This window comes from Cibotium barometz, chromosome 18, assembly GCF_041138505.1.
Source record: "Cibotium barometz isolate CiBa-2024 chromosome 18, ASM4113850v1, whole genome shotgun sequence".
Taxonomy (NCBI): Eukaryota; Viridiplantae; Streptophyta; class Polypodiopsida; order Cyatheales; family Cibotiaceae; genus Cibotium; species Cibotium barometz.
The window spans coordinates 13,189,260-13,215,736 of NC_141063.1; the positions used below are offsets into that span (position 1 = coordinate 13,189,260).

The 26,477-nt window shown below is 39.5% G+C and overlaps 1 pseudogene; it reads right to left on the minus strand.

Moving 5' to 3' along the window:
* Nucleotides 1-7,933: 7,933 nt before the first annotated feature.
* LOC147628959 (uncharacterized) lies at nucleotides 7,934-9,586 on the minus strand (annotated as a pseudogene).
* Nucleotides 9,587-26,477: the final 16,891 nt, after the last annotated feature.

Genomic DNA, 26,477 nt, shown 5'->3' on the forward strand with positions numbered 1-26,477 from the left:
CATTGGGTTTTAGCCTACTTGTTCTGAAGCCAAACACTCCTTGGACATTGTGTTAGGTGTCTTGCTTATTTAATGCTTGAGCAGTGTTATTGCATCTCTCTAACACTTAAAAATTAAGTTGGGAGCTCACTAGGGTGGATAGAAGTGGAGTAGGCTAATCATTCGTTGCATAGTGAAAGTAGAGAAAAAGTGCTAAACCTAATGACAAGATAATAACAAGTCAAGAGATTAGATTCACACACGTTTGTACTAGATTGGGTGCCTTTAAATAGCTTAGAGTGCATCATCATTATTTTTGCTTAATCCATTTGCCTAATCTAGCCCTAAGATGGCTCCCATGATTGTATTTATCTCATCTCATACCATGATCTGAGAGCCTGCTTAATGCCATATAAAGCTTTTCATAACCTACATATTGTTGCATTTTTTAAAGAGCTTCAAGAGCATGTTATTGTGTGAGCATTGCATGCATGTATGTGTTTTTTGTCCGCACGTGTCCATTTACTAACATTATTGCATCTCGCATAATATTTATCTCGCCCACTCACACCGTGACAATTACAATGATGCTCTCACTTGGTCTCGACCAAAGTTCTCTCGCTCTCGCAGGAAATTTCGCACATACGTATGAAGATCTTGACACACTTAACCATTTTCAGTGCTCAAAGGACAAAGAAGATTATCTCATTCATGATATAAAAAGTGAACCAAACTATGATATCAAAGGCCCATGAGTTTCAAGATAAGCTACAAGAAGTATAAAAAAGGACTTCGAGATAAGCAAGAAGTTGACTCACCTTACCTCTTCAAGAATCAAAGGTAGAATATCAAATAAAGAAGGAGACACTTTAGGCATTAATCTTTTGAAGACCCTTAAGGGCATTTGAGAAGGGAGCAACCAAAAAAAATAGAGAAGATATCAAGGCGATGCATGAAAGTAGAAAGGGGGGAACAACTTTTGATAGACTTTGAGAGGCTACACAAATGAGAATGGAGGGGGGCCCTTAGAGACATTAGCAAATTTAAAAAGGGAAATTTTAAAAGAAGCCTTGAAAGGGTGCCTTTTGGGGCACTTTTGAGGTGGGTCGCCGTCGTGTAGAACAAGAAGGGGCAGTTGAACAACCAAAAGAAGAGGGAAGCAGGCATGTGGCTCCAGGAACCACATTTGGCGGAAGCACCACAGCAATAAGCACCACAACAAAAACACAGGGGCATGAATCGCAGGTAATAGAGCCGTTGTCGAGTGCGCATTCAACGGAATAGTAACCACGACACAACAACGCGGCCTTAGCAACCCCCGCGTGTGTGGTGTGGAGTCTCTCTCTCTCTCTCTCTCTCTCTCTCTCTCTCTCTCTCTCTCTCTCTCTCTCTCTCTCTCTCTCTCTCTTATTTGATGAAGACATTGTGTATTTGATGAAGACATTGTGTATTTAAAAGCTGACTATGTACCCTAAACATATAAAGCTCCTTACACTGTATTGAATTATTACAGCACATGTGGTAATTTGTAAAGAGTTCCCTCCTTTAAAAAAAAGACATACACATTCACTTGCGTTACACATACAAAAAGTCTTACTAAAAGTCGTAAAATTCTATTGATTTGTGTATCTTGAACATCGAGAGAACACACACACACTTGAGAACAACAACATCGAGAGAACACACACACACACACTTGAGAACAACAACATCGACAACAATGAAATAAACGGATTCAGTAGGAAAAACTCAGCGAAAGAAAATAATCTCTTCTTTTTCTTTTGCCTCCTCTTTTATGATAAACAATAATAAACAAAAATATTTAAAAAAATCCATCATCACACATATTAAATATTTTGCCAAACTCTTAAGATTCATACATTTGTACACTTGTCAACATCACCATTATAAATTTAGTTAGTAAAATTTATACTCAAACTTGCTTTGTTTTCATCAATGATTGCATGATACATTATAAACATTAAAACAATATTAATCACATAGCATTTGTGGAAAGAAGTGGGGGTTGAGTTTTAACTGCATTTTGCATACTCCTGGGAGAGAAATATTAGTTGCACACTATAGCCTTTGGTTCCTTCTTATAGCTCTGGTATTGTTATGTGTGTATCTCTCTTTTGCTAGGTGTTTCTTATCTAGGTATAGTTTTATACCTTAGGCTCAAGAATATTTCCTGATAGTGGCACGCCGATGGGACTCTATCTCTAGTTTTGGGTCTTGTGACACAAAATCTCACAATCTTGGGTAGATGGAGCCTTGCACTACATGAGCACTAGTGGGAAAAGCAATTGAGAAAGTCTAAGAGGGTTAAACGATATAAGCATCGAGAAGAACTACAAAAGAAAGCACAATCTTCGAGTCCACCGAACCATCACCAGGGTTAGTTCACCCCCTTTTACACAATTGAGTGTTGGTATACCTATCATTAAAACACCTCCCATTTCACCTCCCAAAACTCTTCAAGTAACTCACATTCCTACATAACCACCATTACCTCAAGTTGTCATCATGGTAGTCCAACCCTAGCACCCCAAGCAATTGTGATACCTACAGACATGGCTAATCCAGAAAAGCCAATTGTACCTTTGCCTGAATTTAATGCTAGCCTAGTGGAGGATCCCCAAAGGCATTTAAATGACTTCAAGAGAGCTTGCCGTGTGTCTAAGATCTATGATGATGCTCATTTAATGCTTTACTTTGCTACAACTCTTAAGGGCATGTTATTGTTGATTGGAACTATCGAACGCAATTGTTGATTTTGCTGATTTTGAACCAAAATTATTGTCTGAGTTTATACCACCAGTGTGACTAGCACTCAAATGGTGCATGAGTTATAAGAGGGATCGCCCCATAGCTTCTTAATAGTTTTTTGATCTTATGCTTCAAAAAATTTCCCCTTAAATATGCTTCTCATAATATATAATTAGCCTTAAAGTATTTATTTATGTACTCATCAAACTAGAGATTCACACTTCACTATGTACATATCTCTTCTAACTTTTACTCAATTACACCTTTCCTAATTATGAATTTTCACAATTCCTTTTCTGTAATTTTTACTCGCCATGTATCCCATGCAAAAAAAGTGCTAAAAATGCCTTATAGATCAAAACATATGCATGTGCCCCATTTCCCTTCATGCACCACTTTTCCTTCTTATTTTTCTTCCATCCCCACAAACTCTCACATAGCCTCTTGTGAGGACTAGGGTTTGCATCCATTTGTACCACATAAGGTGCATTTACAAACCCCAAAATACTATAGATAACAAAAGATGCATACCTTTATTCATAATAAGGAGCTGAGGGGAGAGGTGCTCCTTCTCTCCTCCACCCTAGGAGATGATGAGTGGAGAGGTGCTCCATCTCTCCTCCACCCAGTGAGATGAGTGGAGAGGTGCTTCTTCTCTCCTTCATGCCTACATGCGCCAGCTTTGGGGGATGGGTTGGTCCTTGTGGGCTACACCACGTAGCTTGCTGGCATTCTTCTCTGGGCCTTCGTCGTTCTCCTCATGGGTTGTGTTGGAGTCCCCTTTGGCCTAGATGACTCCCACCAAAATTTTCTTTTTTCAGGCAAGTTCATCACCTTGGCTACCATGTGAGTTCCTGCTCGCCGACTTAGGCCTACTCTACACACACATTTAAACCTTAGAAAAACCTTTCCTTTGATGTTATAAATTTAAATTTACAATAACCTTCCCAAGTAATAAAATAGTGATATGCATGTTGTGAAGACCATATCTTTATCATATATTAGCTTTCCTTTGATGTTATAAATTTAACCTTACAATAACCTTCCCAAGTAATAAAATAGTAATGTGCACATTACGAAGACCATATCTTTATCATCTCAGCTCCAAATTTGAAACCATATCTTTATCTTCTCAGCTCCAAATTTGAAACCCATCAACTTAAGGACTTCTTATTTAAGCCAAAAGTATATATTTTAAAAATAACCACCTTAAAAGGACTGACATATCTATAAGACAATCTTTTTTCTCGCCGTCCCAACTTCAAATTGCTTGCCATAGGAAAGACCATATCACCTTGAACAAATTCTCTAGGTGATGAATGTTTTTTATCGTAACAGGCCTTTTGTCTATCCTAGGCTTTCCTCAAATGAGATTTGATTATTCTCATATCTCCTTCCAATTTCTCTAACATCTACCTATATACTACCACTCTCTTTGTTGGATCTAAGAAATTTGTTGGTGTAACAATCTTGTCCATACATAGCTTAAAATGGATACATTTTGGTCTAAACATGCCATGAACTGTTGTAAACAAATAATAGCAAAATTTCTTCTTTGCTTCTTGTTTACATGCATTATAAGCATGTCTTCAAGAATGGAGTTAACCTTCTCGATTTCTCCATTAGTACGAGGATGGAAAGAAGGGCTCATTTTGACCAATGGATTTGAATGTTACTTGCTAGAAATTAGATGTGAATCTAGAATCCCTATCAGACATAATGTTTTTGGGTAAACCATGGAGTTGGAATATTTCTTTGGCCATTCCTATGGCTCCATTCATCTTTTTCATCAGAAAGGAATGTGTCATCTTCGTGAGTATATCCATACTACCAAAAAAAGTGTATTGTAACCACCTCTAGTAGTAGGTAACTTAATGTGAAATGGACTCCCACTTCCTATTTGGAATGTTAAGAGGTTTCATTTCCCTAAAAATCCTTGTTTGCTACACTTTAACTCTTTGACAAAAAAAAGGCACTTTCTTCCATGATTCACCTTGATTCTAGGCCAAAATAGTGACTATTCTACCTTCATATAGGTCTTATTAAATCTTGCATGTCTTAAGGTACATCGATAATCTTTAAGGATTCTTCTTAAGTTTAGGTACATAGCCAAGAAATTATATATTCCTATCACAAACCACATACTTGTTAGCTAAAATCTCATATGTGCCTAGATGTTTGAGGATTGTATCAAAAATAAGGATTTTTCCTTGTAGCATTTTTAATTGGGTCCTCAAATTTAGATCTAACTACAAACATAACATTGCAAAGAGGTATTCTACTCTAAGCATATTCCACTTTGTTCTCTTTTCTTGTGATGTATTTGATATCAAAATCATACTTGCATAAGAGTTCCATCCTATTCCTTTGCCTAATTGTTGAGAAGAGGCTAGGTAAAAAGATAATTCTTGATAACGTTCTCAGTTCAAATTTGGTACCCAAAAGGAAGTGGTCCATGCTTAAGTGAATGGACCATGGCTACTAGTTCAAGATCAATATAGGATAAATCTCTAAAATTTTAAGGTTTATAAGCCACTACTCTCCCATGTTGCAAAAGTACACACCTTACATATAACTATGCATAGCACTTGCATATTATCTTAGCTCTTAACACTTACAAGGTCATTCTCATCACTTCTATTCTCATCACATCCATCCATCCATTCATTCCCATCTATCTGATTCGCATCCCATCTCATCACATCTATTTACTGCAAACTTCTCTGGCTCTAGCAACCCTACTATTGGCCAATCTAAATGAGGTGGCTTACCCTGAAACTTCTTCCACCTAAAACCATTGACAGGTTTCTCTACTCTAGTACCAAAAACATCAACCACAATAAATGTGCCTTGACCCAAATCCTGCACAATCTGATAAGGTCCTTTATACCTCAAAGTCAGCTTTCCTAGATGTGGTCCTAGCCTGGAATTGTACAACATCACCTAGTCTCCAACTTGAAATACCTTAAACTTCACATTCATGCTTACCCATGCTTGCCTTCTTCTCAGAATCACCTTAGTAATGTAAGCACTAACCAATCTATCTTCTTCTAGCTGCATTAGATATTTACTCCTGTGCTAAACTGACAATTTAGGAGACATCTTCTCTGCATTAACTCTCAGAGTTGGTACCACAAACTCCATAGGTACCACAACTTCAAGTCCATAAACTAATTCAAATGGTGTCATACATGTTTGTGACTTTGAAAGCTATTCTGAAAGACCATAATATAGAGTCCAACTTCTCATCCAGTCCTTGTGGTTCTCCTGCACAATCTTCTTCAAAATTCTGACCAAGGTTTTATTAGTGCTTTCAGCCTATCCATTAGCCTAGGGATGATATGCTATAGACTTCTTATGCATGATCATGTGAGTCTTGGTTAGCTCAGAGATCACCTCATTCAAAAAATGAGTTTCCCTGTCACTCACCAACTCCACAGGGCATCCAAACGTGGTCATAATGTTGTGGTACAAAAACTTGGCCACACTTTGAGCTTTCTTGTCCTTAAGTGCTATAGCTTCTACCCACTTAGTGTACTAATCAGTTGCCACTAGAATGTACTTACATCCCCTGCTGGTAGTTGGCTTCACATGCCCTACAAAATCCAATCCCCACTTCTGAAATGGCTCTAATGGCAGAATAGGATGATCAAACATTCTATCCCTAGAATTAGGCTATCCAAGTTTTTGGCAAATAACATAACTTTTTACATGCTCATTTGCATCCTTCAACATAGTAGGCCACCATAATCCAACTTGCAATATCTTCTTACCTGTAATGTCTCCTGGAAAATGTCCTCCTACTGCACCTGAATGAGCTTCTTGAAGTACAACCTTTTGTTCAAAATCAGGAACACACCTTCTAATCACCTGATCAATCCCCTTCTTATATAATGCTCTTGCAATCACCAAAAAAGGTCTACTTTCAAGAGCAAATTTTCTTCTTTGATCAGCTGAAAAACCTATTGGCATAGTCCCATCTGTCAAAAATATCATCTGATCATACCATGACTCAGATATTGCATTTTGCACCTCAAACAGCTATGCATCAGGTAAATCATCATTGATACCTATTGGCTCTTCTCCAGTTTCTAATCTACTCAGGTAATCAGCTATAGCATGCTCCTTGCCTGGTGTATGGACAATGACAAAATCAAATTCCTGTAACAACAGCATCCATCTGGCTAACCTTCTAGTTAACAATGGCTTCTTAATCAAATACAGCAATGCTTGATGGTGGTCAGCATGAAAAATCACCTTGTTGCTCAATAAATAATGTCTAAATTTGTTCAAAGCATACACCATCCCAAGAGCTTCTCTCTCAATCACTGTATAATTCCTTTTAGCTACTGTCAAGACTCTACTAGCATAATATACATGCTTGAACCACCCTCTGACTTTTTCCTACATAAGAACATCTCCTATAGCCATATCCGATGCATCAACAAACACATGAAAAGGTAAAGTCCAATCTGGAGGTTGTAATTATGGAGCCACTGAGAACATTTTCTTTAACATCTGAAATGACTTCTCCTGAGGTTCAGCCCAAACAAATGGTACATTCTACTTTGTTAAATGAGTAAGAGGCATACAAACATTAGCCAAATATCTGATGTACCTGGCATTCCATTTTACCTGTCCAACAAACCTACTCACTTCCTTCACATTCTCTGGAACTTTAGCTACATTGATAACTTTAATTTTCCTTTCATCAATAGATATCCCCTCTTTGGACACATGTCCAACAAAATTCCACTCGACAGTAAAAAACACTCTTATAGGGGTTGAGGGACATCCTGAACTTTCTACATCTTTCAAAACACAACTTCAGATGCTGCAAATGCAAATCCTTCTTTCCAAACATTGAAAAATCATCCACAAATACCCTCATAAAATCCTGTAAGTAAGGTTCAAATGTTTTGTAGGCTGGTGGTCCATTATTGAGCCCAAAACTCATGACTGTATAGACAAAAGCTCCCCATTCCGTAATAAAGGCTGTTTTATGCTGATCCTCCTCAACAACCTTAATCTGATTTTACCCAGAAAAACCATCTAAAAAGCTATACAACTCTCTTGCCCTACTGCATCCAATATTGCATCACAAAATGGCATTGGGAATGGATTAGTAATGGTGGCTGCATTTAGCTTCCTATAGTCAACACACACTCTTAACTTGTGGCTGCATTTAGCTTCCTGTAGTCAACACACACTCTTAACTTGCCATTTTTCTTAGGCACCACAATGATAGGAGATAACCATGTCACCTCATTGATAGGTTTGATAAATCCTACAGCCAACAACTTATCAATCTCCACCTTAACCTGTTGAACAAAGTTTGGATTCATCCTGTACCTCTACTGCACAATCGAAATTGCATCGTGTTTAAGATTGATGTGATGCTGGTGCAGATCTGGATCAATACCTTTTACATCAGCATAATCCCATGCAAATACATCCTTATACTCTAGCAATAGCTGGAATAGATCATTCAAGAACTGTCCTTCCACATGAATGCTCACCTTTACCATCTTTGGATCCTCGTTTGTGCCCAAATTGAGCTCCTTCAACTCATCCTGTTTCACCCTATTGGGAACCTCCAAATCTCTTGTTGTATATCTTTTCTGCCATATGCCTTGCTTCCCTCTCTTCTTGAGCTAGGGCTTCTTTTGAGCTAGAGGCTTCATTCTGATCTACCATCTGTATCAATTCAAATCCTTCTATTACCTGTCCAGGAACTAGATCAGAGCTTGTTTCCACTGACTCATCTTCCTTATGCAAGATCCCTTCAACATCAACTTCAAAGACAGGCATAATTGATGGGTTGGCCTTCAAAAATGCTTCCTCCTCATCATCTTCAACTTCCTCTGCCAAATTAATGGTTTGGGCATACAATGGTCTCTCTTTGAAAGGAATGTTCCTCCTGCCCAGCATAGGTATAGTTACCACTTGTTTACCTTTTTTCAGAACAACCTTATTTTCACCCCCCCAATCTTGCTTAACTTTAGCCAGTCTGAACCAAGGTCCCCCCAATCCTACTTAACTTTAGCCAGTCTGAACCAAGGTCTTCCCAATCCTGCTTAACTTTAGCCAGTCTGAACCAAGGTCTTCCCAATCCTGCTTAACCTTAGCCAGTCTGAACCAAGGTCTTCCCAATCCTACTTAACTTTAGCCAGTCTTCCCAATCCTACTTAACCTTAGCCAGTCTGAACCAAGGTCTTCCCAATCCTGCTTAACTTTAGCCAGTCTGAACCAAGGTCTTCCCAATAACATCTCATAAGAGTCATCTCCCTGCTCCATTTTCAAAACCACAAAGTTCACCAGAAAATTCATATATCTGCAATCTGAATGGACTGCTGCCTCCGAATCCCTAAAGGTTGAACCCTTCTCTGATCTACCATCTTAAACTGAAAAGGTGCTGGGTCTAACTTTCCCAACTACATTTTTTGATAGACTGACTCAGCTAATATGTTAACTCCAGATCCTCCACCATCAAGCAACACTTCTTCAAATAAGCTGCCATGAAAAGTTACCTTTATGACAGGAACTATAAAATCAACATCTACTGGATCAATCTTATGCACTGCTGCCTCAGCTATTTGGTTCAATCTTATGCACTGCTACCTCAGCTATTTGGTTCATCTGAACTTCATATTCCTTACCTTAGCAGCTTATTCAACAACCTCTCCTTGAATGCTGGTACAATACATAACATTTGATCTAAGGACAACTACAATGGAAAGTTAATCAAGACCTTAAACCAATCCTTTTGATCTCCTTTCACTTTAGGCTTGACTTCCACATGCTCCTTCTGCTTACGAATCTGATTGTCTGTATTCATCTCATCCAACATCTGATTTCTCTGTTCATGCTTGACCTGTTTTTGTACCTGATCCCTAATTCCTTTCTACTCTGTCCAATCAATTGGTCCTTTACCTTTAGACCTTGTAATAGCCATCACATCAACATCCTGATTTTCATAACATTGGTTGCAATCACATGCCCACTCATCAAAGTGTTCCTTGATAAGCTGCTCTTGATTTGGTTCATGCGCACCTCTACCGGTTCTTATTGCTAAGTCGTGTCAATTATTATCACATTTGCTTGAGCCTGTGGCTGATTTTATTGCTGCTGAGGCCTTGCTTGCTAGTCATCTTGATTATATTGTACCATTGGCATCCCTCTTTCTTCTCTATGTTTCAACCATAGTGCACAATTCAGGCCTACCCAATGATCTGGTGCATCACAATACACACATAGCATTACTCCAGGCAGTCTTCTCTGATTATTTTCCTGATTCCTCCAAGGTGGTCTTGGAGCTACTTGATTAGCTTCCACATTATTTCTTCCTCTACCTCCATTGGGAGTTGGCCTCGCCCTATTATTAGGGTTATACTAGCACTGAGCAGTGCTATGGCCTTCTCTCTCACAAATATGACAAAACTGCTTCTCTTTTGGTACTACGACAGAATATCCAATTTTCTTTAACTGACTTACCAAATCCTCCTCATTATCCTTCTTCTTCTTACCACTATGCTTCTTCTTCTTCTTTCCTTTACTTCCCTCATCACATCATTGGGGCTGATGAAACTTCTGATTCACTTTCTTGCTCAGACTCAGACTCTGCTTCTGACCCTTCTTCTGAATCAGAGCTATCCCTGCTTTTACTACTGGTCTTGGTCATGCCAAGCCTCCTCTCAACTCTAGCTCTGCAGCAGTACCTAGATTATTGATTCCACCTGCAATGTCAATGCTTGCCACAGCATTCTTCAAACCTTTCCTTAAACCCTTCAAGAAGTATCTTGCTAACATTTCATCTGTGGGTCTTTCATTTCATCTGTGGGTCTTTCATTGCCCTGCAATCTATCAACCAAAATTCTAAATTTCTGAGCATAATCTTCCACCAACATATTCCCCTGCTTGATGTCCCTGATTTTCTTTAAGACATTTGTTGGAGTCTTCTCTTTTCTGAATCTTTGTAAAAATGCTACTCTCAGTGCAGCATATGTTGCAAAATGTGCAATACCATATTGGCTAAACCAACTCATGGCTTTTCCTTCCAATGTTGCTGTAAATTGCTGTAATTTAATAGGGTCAGGATACACAACCTAATACCCACTTGCTTGCCACTTGGACTCAAACTGAGCCACATGACAATTAGCATCTTCTTTAGACCTTCCTCTGAATTTTGCTACTTTGACCTTAGGGTTGGGAGGTTGTTGAGCCATTGGGATAGTCTGAGGTACTCTCCTAGGTCTTTGCCTGGGAGATACCTGTAGTGGGTCAAATAGGAGTCTTCTTCTACTTCTTGCTATAGGTCCTCCTATCAAGAGTAAAGCTCCCACCAATTTCCTCACATGCCTTCCCTCTGTTGCTCCTGAAAACTCTCCCCCTTGGCCTGACAGTTGCTCTTCAGGGATAGGTTGCTTAACCTCTTCATCTATGGCTTGTTCATAATTAAAAGGATCAATGTTTCCTGCTTGGGCTTGGGCTCTGGTGTAATACACTCTGGATACTCTTCTTGGATGCTTTGACATGCATCATCTCTCAACAGACACAACCAACACAACCAACAGTGCTGACATAGCAAACTCAGCAGCAGCAGAGCAGGCACAGCAAGAACAACAAGCACAATAGGATCGCCAAATGTGTTGGGGTTCATCATGATAGACTCACTCTAAAACACCATTACTCACAATGAATCAACATAGAAAGCACTTCAGACACAGCAGCACTTGCACAAAGACAACTTCAGATTGAACAAAATAATGCACAGAGGTAGATCTTGCAGAGCAAAAAACATGACTGAACTTGCTTCATTGAGTAAATACATCAGCATTAGAACACGACTACATCACCCTAACTCTGCCCCACAAGGCACATTCTAACCTCTTGAAGTAACAAGACAAAAGTAGTTGTAACTGCCCAAGACAATGTTCTTGGCATAAACATCCGACTCAGCCACATTAGACCTAGCAAAACCTGACTTAGCATAATCCAACTAAGCATTACAATATCCAGTTCAACACTCATGTTCTTGATGATCGTTATTTAAGAATAGACAAAGATGTCAACTAAAAAAATGTACTCATGACATACATTATTCATGAGACACATTAATGTTGTACGAGAATTAGTCAATTTGAAGGGAAGGACTATAAACTCATGATGTCCATGCCTAGTTTGAAATGTAGTCTTAAAGGTTTCCTCATCTTTAATATATGTTGATGATATTTGGATCTAAGGTCAATCTTAGAGAGAACTTTAGTTTTTGTTGACAATTGTATAAGAAGTTCATCAATAAGAAGGTATAGGATACTTATTCTCTTTATTGCACCCTTTATAGTCTATACACAACTTGAAATTCCCATATTTCTTCTTTTGAAAAAGAGAACAGGTGCAACCCAAGATGACAGACTAGGTCTAATGAGTCCTTTCTACTTATCGAGTCCTCTATAGTCTATACACAACTTAAAAGTCACATCCTAGGTTCACCCTAAGGTGATAGACTAGGTCTATTGAATCCTTTTTATAAGAGATCATATATTTGTTGTAGCCATTTATGTAGTAGTGATGTGTGGACGTAGGCTAATAATGGGCTGAGGCACTTTTTTCCCTCTTTAGGAGGTTTTTTTCCTTGGAGAATATGTACAACTCAAGTGTGTATAAGTGACCTTATCATTTCACTTCACTTGTGCTTCACTCATTTCCATTAATTTACATTGAGTGTTGTGCTTCCATCTATCTCTCCTTGTACTTCACTCATTCTCATCAATCTACTTTGAGTGTTGTGCTTCCATTTATCTCTCCTTGCTTGCTCTATCTATTTGTGCATTCCTACATCAATCTCCACTCAAATAATTGGTATTAGAACATGTTCTCTTTGCCCTCACCACCTTGTCACATTTTTCTGGATTGAGCTATCATCTTAGGTTGAGAAGGTATATCCTATAGTGTGATGTTAACTACGTTAACGGTATTTTGCGCATTTCAAAATATTTTTGGGCTCGTTTACGTTCTATAAGGTCTTTGCAATCATCCCCGAGGAAGCGTTAGTTCAAACTGTTTTTGTTTGATTTTGGGTTTTTTTGCATAGCATCAGCATTTGGTGTGCAAACAAGGTCGTCCTCATCTTTGACATTGCATCTTCAAGCTCATCTTTAATAGCATCGTCAAAATTATCATTGTTTTTTACATTCCAACTAAGTTGTTTTTTACATTCCAACTAAGTATTGTTTCCACACTCTACTCTCTACATTTTTTCATACACTTTACAAGGCTTCCTTTGTCATCAGTGGTCTATTGGCATATTGGGTTGCATTCCATGGACATTGATAGTACCTGGAAGTATTGGGATATTTTTATTATGTGTCATTTGCAAACTCAAATGGCAAGGGATGCTTTTTGTTAACGAGAAGCTTGGCGAAACCAACTACCCTTTGTGGTCATATTTGATGCATCATGTATTGGTTGCCAAAGGGCTTTGGAATGTTGTCATTGGCATTAAGGCACACCCTATCTCACCAGCACAGGATAATGTAGGTACTTTGGATTGTGACACTAGTTCAAATGTAACTTTGGATAAGCTTATTGAGATCAACTACCCTTTATGGTCATATAGCATCATGTATTGGTTTCCAAAGAGCTTTGGAATGTCATCTCATTAAAGACATGCCCTATCTCATCAGCACATGATAGTTCATGTAAAGATACTTGGTGAGACTAGTTCAAATGTATATCGTATCTCACACCTCCCATAGTAGAACAAGTTAGGTGGGATGGCAAGGATACATAGGCACATGCATTAGTGGCACTTTCAGTAAAAAGGAGCATTATTCTTTATATTTGCTCATGTAAAACTATGAAACATGCTTAGGATACGCTTGTTGTGTTTTACTGGCTATGTAATGAGGCACGAGTGGCTTACTTGCGCAAGCAATTAGAGTCCAAGCATATGAACGAGAGAGATTTAATGGATAAGTTCCTCATAAGGATTAAAGATCTCAGGGAGTAACTTGCACATATTGATGAGGCCTATCTGGATAATTCTTTGGTATCTATTATTCTCAGAACTTTATTAAAGATCTCAGGGAGTAACTTGCACATATTGATGAGGCCTATCTGGATAATTCTTTGGTATCTATTATTCTCAGGACTTTATTAGATTCATATACTAGGGTTTTTATCTACACATTTAGGCTCATGATGATGAAGGATAACTCCAATGCCCTTACTTTTGATTGCAGTACTCTTACAAGAAGAGCAATCGTGGTAAAACCAAACTAGTATATGTGTGGGAGATCATGCATTTATTACTAGTCAAAAAGGTAAAGGAAAAAACTTTTCTCTGGGTGGCTATAAGCCAAAGATAGAATCAGCATAGTCTTCTAGAAAGGATGCCAAGAAGGGGGTGATAAACCTAAGAAGAAAGGCAAATGCAACTACTATGAGAAGCCAAGCCATTATATAAATAAATGTAGAAAAAGGCTACAGAGTGAGAAGAAGAAAGAGTCAAGCATGGATGTGGGGGGCAGACGCATTAACACCAAGTGCTAAAAAGGAGGAGTCAACAAACTACACACAAGATGATTGGGGATTCATTGTGCATTGTAGTTATGATCCTTTTGTCCCCATTATGATGTATGCATGTCAATGATAATTCAGCATTTCTGGTACTTTGATAGTGGTGCCACCAAGCACATTACTTTTTAGTGTGATTTATTTTCCTCCCTTGAGTCTGCTCCTCCTTAAGGAGGCACAATAAACAGCCCCTCATATCCAGTAAAAGAAGTTGGTAAGCTTGTTCTCTCACTGTTTGCAAATGGTGGGACAATCACTCTCTCACAGGTCTTCTGCCAGGCATAAAAAAGAACTCGATATGAGTCTCTGCCATTGTTAGGGCAACCTAGTGGTCAAATGGTCAAATTTGTTAATGATAGATGTACAATTCATGGACTGGAGCGATGGAGACATCACTTTGGCATCTAGTACCCTAAGCCATGGGCTTTATAAGGTGGAGAAGCATGAGATATTGGCACATAATGCTTGTTTAATTATTGCCACATGCTATTAGCTGATGTGGAGCTATGGCATGGCTACATTGGACCCCTGTCAAACATGTATGTGAGGGGTGCATTTTGGGCAAAGATGCAATACTAATAGGCATCATTCCAAAAGATGCATCAGCCCTAAGGAAATCATTGATTGTGGGATATCTCTACTTTGTGAATTTTATTGTGATGAGTGACTACTTTAGGCACACCTGAGTGTATCTATTAAAAACAAAGTCAAAGGTTTTTACATGCTTAAGAAGCAGACACTTTGTTTATGGCAAAAAATGTGTCTACATGTAAAATTAGCACTCTTCATATAGATCGAGGGTGGGAATATATGCCAAAGGAGTTTCATGTATATATGAATAAAAGAGGTATAAAACATTAATGCGCATTGCCTTATATACTTTAACAAAATAGTGTGGCCAAGAGGAAGAACATATTTCTCATGGAGATGGCATGTTGCATGGTTGAAGGCCAAGATTTACCTCGTGTTTTTTGGTTGGAGGTAGTTACATGTGCCACTTATGTACTAAATAGATGCCTCACCAAGGCCTTCAGAAAATTACCTCTCGTGAATGCATATAACAATGGCAAGAATGCCTTTATGATTCATTTTCTTGTTTTTGGTTATGCTCTTATGCTTGAGAGCAATGACACAATAAACTATATGATAAGGTGGTAAAATGTATTTTTGTGGAATAGAACCCAGAAAGCAAAGGGTATAGACTCTACCATCCAACTAAAAAGCAAAGGGTATAGACTCTACCATCCAACTAAAAAGCAAATTTTGGTGAGTAGAGATGTTATCTTCATTGAGAACTTAGTTCAGCCCATGCTTTTATGTAAAAAACAACAGTGTATACTCATAAGATACCTTTAATACACTTCTACCTTTGTACAATGTTGCGCAACCATATATGGAATAAATGAATGCTCAAAAAGTGACGCATTTCAGCCCTTATAGATCAACCTATTGATTGTTGAGATATCGAGCTCATCTAGTGAGGCGGTGACACTGATGACCCGCCTGGGGGGGATAGTTTCCACACTTACACCACTGGCATAGTTGGTGAGATCATGGGTGATATGCGGCCAGTGGGATGAAAGGTTGTGTGACAGCCATTCTAGAGACTGGCATAGTTATAGCGCCAGCTCATTTGGTTGGGTTCACACTATAGAGAACCCTAGTATGTATTTGGTTGAGTACCTTTCATATGGTGTTTCATTATGGTGTGTACTCTTATCTTTGTATATTGAGTGTTGAGTGTTGTGTGAAGAAGAAGAATATTTTCAGCCTCTCACCTTGTGTGTTCCCTATTAGGGTTTTGTGAGTGTGTGTGTGTGCTTGCAAGAGCTCAAGCTCTCTTCTCCCTTGCATCTTTTCATGGTATCAGAGCCTGGCTCATGCTAAGGACTGAGCTGCAAGCAAGAGAAGCACAGGAAGCGGTATGAGGGTAAGAGCTTCAACTACTCTTCTCTATTTGTATTGGCGAGACTACACCCTTATCGGGAGCTCTATAGGTGGCACCGGCAAACGATCTCTGATTGAGGAGCTTTCTTCACGGGAGTAAAGCTATAGGGTAACTATTCTGTCCTATCGAACTACATTTTTGGGTCGAAAATGCGTTTCGGGCGCATCACGACCTCCGTTTTCTAGAAAGCAGGTGATTTTGAGCACTACGGTGGGTAAGTCATCGATTCTCTACAAAACTCTGTTTTTTAAGAACTACAGGAAGACAGATTGGTTGTGCAGACATTGTGTGTGCTACAAGGATGTCAACAGTTGTTGCCATTGGGTGTATGTATACACATTGAGGTCATTGGTTGTGACATTTGAGTGTACTACAGTACCGCTGCAGAAAATACAGCAATTTGTGCAGGACAAAACCAGAGTGCTGTTTCTAGTAAATTTGTGTGTCTAGCAAGATGTTAATGATGGCATAAACTAGATTGTTGCTGAGAATCTTGATAAGAACAACTTCCATGCTTAGAGGTTCAGGTTAACGAATTTCTTGATGGGAAAGGGTTATTGTTGGGACTACAAAGAAGGTGAGCATGAAGAGGCACCAGAGATACCGAAGATCAATCCGACTGCTACAAATGTGAAAGAGTTCAAGGATTGGAACCAAGGAGCCAGAAAAGTTATGTATTGGCTCTATCAATCCGACTGTTGCTTGCTGTTGAAAAAGAAGCTATTGGTGGAGGCTGATGTGAGTGGAAATGTGGTTGCACAGAATGCAAGTCAGCAATCATAATCTTTGAGTGAACCAAGAGAGTCCTCATCTAGTGGTTCAGTTTTGATAGACCATGGAGTGGCAGGCTGCGTCATAATACTAGTCCTACAAATGTGATTAGTACATCACATAAAGGCAAAGAGAAAGTGGTTGAGCCTCTTATTATGCTTGACATTTATGCAGGGCATTCTCATGTTGATGGAGAGTCTAGTGGCTCAGAGATGAGCCTTGATGAGGAGCTTGGGATCCCAGCTATGAGAACACCTGGTGTAAAGAAGGCTATGGAAGCCATGAATGCAAAGCTATGAAGATCTGGGAGAGTGAAGAATCCTGTGCAGAGGCTTACTTATGATGGTTATGTGGCACATCACTATGCATACATGGCAAAAGTTGTGCAGGTTGTAGAGCCCACATGCATTGATGAGGCTGTTAGAAATGTGTATTGGGAGAAAGCTATGGATGAGGAGATGGATGCACTATATGGAAATGAGACTTGGGATTTAGTGCAATTGCCTAAAGGCAAGAAAACCATTGGATGCAAGTGGGTGTACAAAGTAAAACATAACAGTGTATCAGCAACATGAATCTACAGTTTACTAAAAAATTTGATGTGATCAAGCATTACAGCATATACGAACAAATCATAGTGTACGGGTGATGTGATTCTGTAGTCATGGTAACAATCATGGCATACGACCAAAATCACGGTGTATGAGCAAACCTATTAAATCATGGTCATGAAAACTTAAACTTGCAAAATTTTAATGCAAGAACAATGTCAAAAGAAGGTAGATGGGGCCTAAAATAGAAAAAGGGAGTAAGGGAGAAGCTTTTGAGAATCTAGGAACTTACACTTTGGCTCAGGAATCCCAACATGTCTGAAAGCTTCTAGAGGCCTTGTTTTGCACCTAGGAGTCCAATTTTTGTTATCTATAGGGGGTCCAAATTGACCACCTCGATGAGTGTTACACTTCTAAATTACTTGCACTTGGAGGTATCTTGTAATTACATTTTTAAATGAAATTTTAATGCAAGTTTAAGTTTGAGCTCTATCACCTGGAGGTATCCCAAAGTCATGTATGACTTTCAGAGGGGTCCCATATGCTAGAAACTTGAGGGAAAAGGGAGCTCCTTATGCAAGAAGAGACTTACAAGAACAAGGTTAAAAGAGGAAAGAATAGCTAGTCTAGGAGGTCAAAGCTTACACTTGGAGGTAATTGAATTTTCTTTAAAATTTTAATGCAAGTTTAAGTTTGAACTTGAGGGAAAAGGGAGTTCCCTCAAGTTTAAGTTTAAACTTGAGGGAAAAGGGAGTTCCTTAGCCAATGCATGACTTTCAAACTATGGGGTCTCATATGCTAGAAACTTGAGGGAAAAGGGAGTTCCTTAGCCAAGAGACTTACAAGAACAAGGTCAAAAGAGGAAAGAATGGCTAGGTTAGGAGGTCAAAACATATCCCTACACATGTAGATGTTTAATTTAGCCCTTTAAGCTAGCCTTAGGCATCCATTGAGACCTTTGCCACACATTAACACCTCACACTCCTTAGGGATTTCATATCTACATTAGACCAACATTATATACATAGGTGCTTCACTAGGTTTCACCAAACCTCTAGTAACCCCAATTTTGCCAATCTCAAGTCCCTTACATATCACTACTTTCAACCCAATCACTTCTCAACCCCCTTTATCCTTTAGTGAACAAGCTCTTTCTCAACCCCCTTTATCCTTTTTTTAAAATGCCCTAAAATGTCCAAAATTGGGTGAATATTTTCTAAAACCCTTTAAAATGGCTAAAATTTGGGCGAATGTTTTAATATGGGCGAATTTTTTCTAGAAAACCCTAAAAAATAGCCAATTGGCAAAGATTATCCCCTATTTTTTTCCTTGGGGAGAAAGATGTCCTAAGCCAAGAAGGAGCTGCACATAGCTCAAGGGATGTTGTTAAACCTATTGCTTAGGAAACAAGTGGAAATTCTTCCACGATGGCTTACCAACTTCCAATTAGAGTGAGTGTGTGTGTGCGCGCGCGCGCGCGCATGAGTCAAAAATTATCAAATCCATGAGGGGTTTTCAGAATTTTAAAATTAAATCCAACTAATTTTAAAATTAAATCCATGTGTGTGTGTGTGTGTGCGCGCGCGCGCGTGCGTGCATGCATGAGTCAAAAATTGTCAAATCCATGAGGGGTTTTCAAAATTTTAAAATTAAATCCAACTAATTTTAAAATTAAATCCAACTAGATTTAGAGAAAAAGAGAGAGAGAGAGAGAGAGAGAGAGAGAGAGAGAGAGAGAGAGAGAGAGAGAGAGAGAGAGAGAGAGAGAGAGAGAGAGAGAGAGAGAGTGTGTGTGTGTGTGTGTGTGTCAAATCCATAAGGGGGCTTTAAAAAGTGAAAGTTTTGAATCAATTATGCTAAAGCAAATTGAAAGAGCCTTGAAAAATAAAATAAAATTCATAAAAGAAGCAAGACTCTCACGAGATAGGTATGGAGAGAAAAGTCTCTTCATCATGGTATTTGACATCTCTTACATAAATGTGTGACATACCACATATCATGAGAATGCAAACGCTAAGAGAAATGAACATAGAATCCAACAACAAATCCCAATTATCATCACTGTTCCTAGAAGTTTTAAATATTTAATCATAGTTTTTCTCGAGAGTTCCCCTAGGGAAATTGTGAAATCAACCACTAATGCCTTTGCCTTTGGCAGGTCAATATCCAAATATATGAATAAATTTGATGGTTCCACAGACCCATATGAGTTCCTGAAAGTGTGTAAACAATGATGTGATGCTTTTGGAGCTATTGACTGCCCATCTAAGGTTCAAGCTTTCACATTTTCCCTAATGAGAAAAGCTAGATGATGGTTTGCAATACGAGATCAAAGTTAATGTAAGAACTTTGAAAGTAGATTTCATTTGTGGGTTGCACACGTGAACTTTACTTAATTAAGCAAAAAATTGATGAAACCATATGAGATTTTATTCTCCCGATTAAAAAAAAATGTGGAGGGGATTGTAGACCAGAAGAGGCTCAAGCTTGCCGTAATAAAATGCTGCTCGAAACTGCAAGCCTGGCCTTGAAGCATTGAAGGGGAGAGATGAGGAAACATGATGCTACGGAGAGGGAGAAAGGGGGGGGGAAATAGTTGAGGAAGACAGACAAGCGGTGGAGAAAGAGGAAAGGGAAAAAAGGAGGGGACAAGAAGAAGGCAAGAGGCAAGGGAGGGGGACAACAAGCAAGGGAGAAGGTGGGGGCTAGGTAGGCACCTCTAGCAGAGAGGGAAGGATGGAAACACAAGGGATGAAGGAGGGTGGGCACAGGGGGGGAGAGCAGGCTTACCAAATTCCAATTAGAGTGAGTGTGTGTGTGTACGCGCATGCGCGTGCATGCATGAGTCAAAGATTGTCCAATCCATGAGAGGTTTTCAGAATTTTAAAATTAAATCCAACTATATTTAGAGAAAAAAAGAGAGAGAGAGAGAGAGAGTGTGTGTGTGTCAAATCCATGAGGGCTTTTCAGAATTTTAAAATTAAATCCAACTAGATTTAGAGAAAAGAGAGAGAGAGAGAGAGAGAGAGAGAGAGAGAGAGAGAGAGAGAGTGTGTGTGTGTGTGTGTGTGTCAAATCCATGAGGGCTTTTCAGAATTTTAAAATTAAATCCAACTAGATTTAGAGAAAAAAGAGAGAGAGAGAGAGTGTGTGTGTGTGTCAAATCCATAAGGGGGCTTTAAAAAGTGAAAGTTTTGAATCAATTATGCTAAAGCAAATTGAAAGAGCCTTGAAAAATAAAATAAAATTCATAATATAAGCAAGACTCACGAGATTGGTATGGAGAGAAAAGTCTCTTCATCTTGGTATTTTACATCTTTTACATAAATGTGTGACATACCACATATCATGAGAATGCAAACCCCAAGAGAAATGAACATAGAATCCAACAACAAATCCCAATTATCATCATTGTTCCTAGAAGTTTTAAATATTTAATCATAGTTTTTCTCGAGAGTTCCCCTAGGGAAATTGTGAAATCAGCCACTGAGGCCTTTGCCTTTGGCAGGCCAATATCCAAATATATGAATAAATTTGATGGTTCCACAGACCCATACGAGTTCATGAAAGTGTGTAAACAATGATGTGATGCTTTTGGAGCTATTGACTGCCCATCTAAGGTTCAAGCTTTCACATTTTGCCTAATGAGAAAAGATTGATGATGGTTTACCACATTGCAATACGAGATCAAAGTTAATGTAAGAACTTTGAAAGTAGATTTCATTTGTGGGTTGCACACATGAACTTTACTTAATTAAGCAAAAAATTGATGAAACCATATGAGATTTTGTTCTCCCCATTTTTTTAAAAAAAGTGGAGGGGATTGTAGACCAGAAGAGGCTCAAGCTTGCCGTAATAAAATGCTACTCGAAACTGCAAGCCTGCATTGAAGGGGAGAGATGAGGAAACATGATGCGGCGGATAGGGAGAAAGGGGGGGGGGAATAGTTGAGGAAGACAGACAAGCGGTGGAGAAAGAGGAAAGGGAAAAAAGGAGGGGATAAGAAGAAGGCAAGAGGCAAGGGAGGGGGACAACAAGCAAGGGAGAAGGCAGGGGCTAGATAGGCGCCTCTAGCAGAGAGGGAAGGATGGAAACACAGGGAGTGAAGGAGGGTGGGCACGGGGGGGGGAGAGCAAGCTGGGGAGAGGAGGAGGCGAAGCTGAGGGAGAAGGGGGTAGAAGCGAGCTGGGAGATAGTGAAAAGGTGAAGGAGGGTGCAGGCGAGTTGGGGGGAGAGGGGGCAAAGCAAACACGGGGATGGTGTAGGCAGGCAGGGGGGCAGCTCAACTCAACATAGGACTCCAACCTTTGTTACTAAAAACCTTAACTTATGCATGGCATGGATACGCTTTTTTTAGAAGAATATAAAGAAGTGTTTAAAATGCCTAAAATCCTACCACCAAAGAGAGATGTTGATCATCGTATTGAGCTTGAACCAAATGCAAAGGCCGCCAGCAAGCCTCCATATAGACTCTCTAAAGGTGGAAAAAGATGACATAGCAAGGTAAGTCAAGGAACTCTTGGATGTGGGATGGGTGGAACAACCAAGAAATCACCATTTACTTCACCCGTACTTTTGGTGGAAGAAGAAAGATGGGACACTATGTATGTGCATTGATTATCGCGATATTAGCAAGATCACCATCAAGAATAGATTTCCCATACCCCATGTGGTTGTGAGATGAACATAAGGATATTAAGTACTTCTATACGATTGATTTGAGGTCGGGTGATGAGTTCAAAACATCATCACCCTCCTTCATTCTAATTTTGAACTCATCACACTCCTTCATTCTAATTTGAACTCAAGGATGCCAAGTACTTCTGTAAGATTGATTTGAGGTCAGGTACCATCAAATTATAATGAAGGAGGATGATGAGTTCAACAACATTTAGAATAGAAAGAAGGCTATTTTATTTTATGGTTATACCACTTGCGTTGTGCAACACACCCGCTACTTTTCAAGCTTTTATTGAAAAAAATACTACATCCCTTCCTCTTCAAGTTTATGTTGGTCTTTGATGATATCCTCGTCTCTATAGCAATGGAGAGGATGACCATTTGAGATGCATGTTAGTAGAGAAGTGCTCGAGGTATTGAAGAGCAACCACATGTATTCAAAGGAGAGCAAATGTACTTTTATGGCTCAAGAAGTAGAGTATCTTAGGCACATTATGAGAAAATAAGGCATCAAAGTGGATCCTAAGAAGGCTGAGTGTGTGAGAAAGTGGCCTAAACCTACAAATACAACTCAACTAAGGGGATTTTTGGGCTTACTATCTTTTTATATAAGATTCATGCAGAGGTATGCAAAAAATTATAGTCCCACTCACTAACTACAAGCTTAACAAAGAAGCTTTCTTTTGGGATGCAATTGCAAATAAGAGCTTTGAGGATCTTAAAAACATGCTCACATCAGCCCCTATTTTGGTTTATCCAGATTTCACTAAGCCATTCACGTGGTGAGGACCGATGCATGTGGAAAAGGAATTGGGGTAGTTTTGCACCAAAATCACGGTGTGATTGCTTTTAAGAGCTTCAAGTTGAGTGAGAAAGAGATGCAAATGCATGTGTATGTCCAAGAGATGGTTGCTATTTTACATGCTATTAAGAAATGGCATCACTATCTTTATGGGAGTCACTTTTATGTGAGAAATGTTGAGTTATTTTCTCTATCATGTAGCTTGTATAGCGGCAGCATCACCATGGAGCTCAGCGCCCATATAACTTGGAACGCCCAGCAAGTTCTAGTGGGGTCTAGGGGTGAGGGTGCCCAAGTCAGAGCACCAAAGCCCTTGAGCAGTTAGGAAGGCTTATGGGTGGGTAGGCCCCTATAAGTGCCCGAGAGTGTGGAGATATCCACATTCCCCTCTATGGATGGGTGGTGACTAGATATCTCTCTTTGCCCTCTTGAGCAATGGTGGTGGCTATGGTGGATGCAACATTAGTATCAGTGCCGACGTACTCCTCTCTCCTCACATGTGTGTACAAGCTCTGAAAAAAGATAAGATAATCCTTATTTTCTTTTTAATGGTTAAATTTAATCTTCTTCGTCTTGTTTTCCTTCTGCAGAGTATGTGTGGGAAAGAAGTTGTCAAAGAGAAAATTGCATTTTTTTGTCTTATCTCTATGTGAGAATGCAAAAGTGTGTGTGATAAAAAGAAGGTTTCTTTGAGTGTAATTTGAGAAGAAGGAGAAGCTTTGTGGTGCGTGTTTGAGTACACTCCACACCGTGTGAATTGAGATTTGTGTGTGTATGTGTGTTGTACACCTTACAACCACACAATTTGTATAAAATTGGCAAAACAAAGGAACACTCATTGAAGTTTTAGTACATGAGCACCCACCCACCCATGGCCAACATGCCCAATTAGTACCAGCCACAACACCAAGGCGAGAGCGTAGCAGGTTTAAGAGACATCATTACCATGGAGTAAAAGAACAGTAACAAAAAGCCACTATTCAATAGCCATTGCCTAATAGAAGCACACAAGCTTTGCAGTATGAGATCAATAGTAGGTCACCCATCAGCAAGGCAATAGCAGATGACATCCTCTATCAAGGGAGAAGCAACCAAATGAGTAGTTGTCCACGAAGTGAGCACTAAAGTCAATGATAGCAACAATGGTAAAGATGGTATGCTAGTACTAAAGGAAGCCATTAGAGCAACATCAATGTAGCCGTTAATAGACAGCACCACTTGGAGTTTCCTGTAGAAAGGGATAATGATCATACACAAAGGGATAATGACTTGTATACCAAGCGCCCATTGTTCTTTTGAATGCTACAAAGAATGTGTTACTTTATGGAAAGGGCTCTATAAGCTTGGTGTTGCTTTTGTGACCATGATTACTTAATGTGGTGTACATGTCAAAGTAAAGAATTGCATGCATTTCTTGGTATATGAGGCTTGTCATAGTTTGTACATTGTCATACGTGGTTGTTGAATGTGGTGATCAAAATCATCCGCCTCCTCCTCAGAGTCGAAAGTGGACCTTTTTGACTTCCTCTTGCTTTTGCTCTTAACAGACCCTACCAACACTCGCTCGGTGTCTTGAGAGCTGATTCAACCAACTGCTCTAGAGCCATTGTTGTGATATCGGCTCCAATAACTAGCCTTTTCAATTGCTTGCTTAATCTCTTCAATGAAATAAGAATTGAGTATTCTTCCGCTGGTCAATTGGCTACATCCAGCAGTCGTCGCCTGAGTAGCTTCTAAAACTTTTTGGCATAGCCTTCAACCATGAGGTTCTTCTGGTTCATTCGGTAAAAGCTTATCACGCACATGCACGAATGTTTTATCTTCTTGGAACCTTTGAAGAAAGGCTTCTCTGATCACATCGTATGTTAGGAAATGAGCATACTTGTACTAAGCAACCTAGATAGCAACACTTTTTTGTAAAGTTGAGACAAAAGTTGCTTTCTTGAGGTTTTGATTAATCAGCGGGGGGATGTTCACACTGTCAAAGAGAAGGATGTGGGCATCCGCATCCTTCGAGGATTTCCCAAAGAATTTTGGATAACAACTGGTCATCCGTTGAAGCATGTTGTATTATAGAAGTCGGGGAGGTGATGGTGGGGGTGGTGACATGAATAGTGGTGGTTGTGGCAAAGTTACCGGTTCTTCTTTCTTGTGTTGATTCAGAGTTGGATTTAGCAAACTGGAGTCCCCAAGCTTCTAGCCATGCCAAGTAGTGTAATTCACCTCTACTGACATGAATGGTTGATTCGAACATAAAGGAAATCAAGCAGGGAGTGAAACAGGCAACAAGATGCATCGTGGTGGTCACCAAATGCTGGGGCCATTGCCCTAACATGGAATTATTTACAAAGAAAACAAAGAGGGAGAGAGATTACATGCTCATGAACATAATACTTAATGAATTGAATTAATTAAACATAATAAGAATTAATAAACACGTATAATTGGGGCATAAGTAGAGGATCACATTATCATCTTCTTTGATTATTCAGGAGTTTGAGTTCAGCATCGTGCACACTCTAGGAACCAGCAATACAGTAGTGGATTACCTGTCCTGAATGGAATCTCGTGAAGCCCCAATCGAAGTAGCGGATGATGTAGCCAGAGCTGTTTACAAGAGTGTTATGGGGCTCATCCAAACCCCTCTTGGAACACATCCAGCAAGAAGATTACCTGGTGAACCATAATTATCATGAGGATCTTTCCAATGACCGAGCTTGTAACTCTTGAGCTCTCCAAGCTCTACAACTCCTTGAGAAGCAATTCCATCGCGCCTCCCATGAGCGTTATCACACTACCGCGTTGCACTATGTGTACTCGTCCCTCCTCTCAACTCACTTCACTCACACACACTCACTAGCAAGGATTAGAGAGAGATAAGCAAGAGAAAGAGTCTATTGCACAGTGGGAGAGTCCTTTGTATTATTATGAGATATATTCACTTTTATACATGGCCATAAGTGTTCACACTCACTTAAACTGTGGGGCTGGCCAGGCACATTAGGCTCATAAGAGGCCTAATGCTATTACAAATACCACTCTCATAATATATCCATGAAGTACTTCACTTGGGACTTTATCCTAACTTGCTACCACACGCTCTTGAAGTGGAAATCACCATAAGTATTCCACCAGACCATTACGGGTGCCCGTCCAAGTTATAGATTTATCTTGAATGTATGATCTTTTGGTGTATCTACCTTGACTCCTTGATATAAGATAATTGTGGTAGATCTTGTTAACCCTAGGAATGGGTTAACAGTTCCCCCTTCTTGATGTCGATCGTGTCCTTGTGATTGCGTTGAAGACCTTTTTGTGTGTGGAGAATTGCCAAGCTTTGTTGATGTCTTTTAATGTTGAATGACATTCAATAGTCCTTATTTCTCCGGAAGGAATAAGG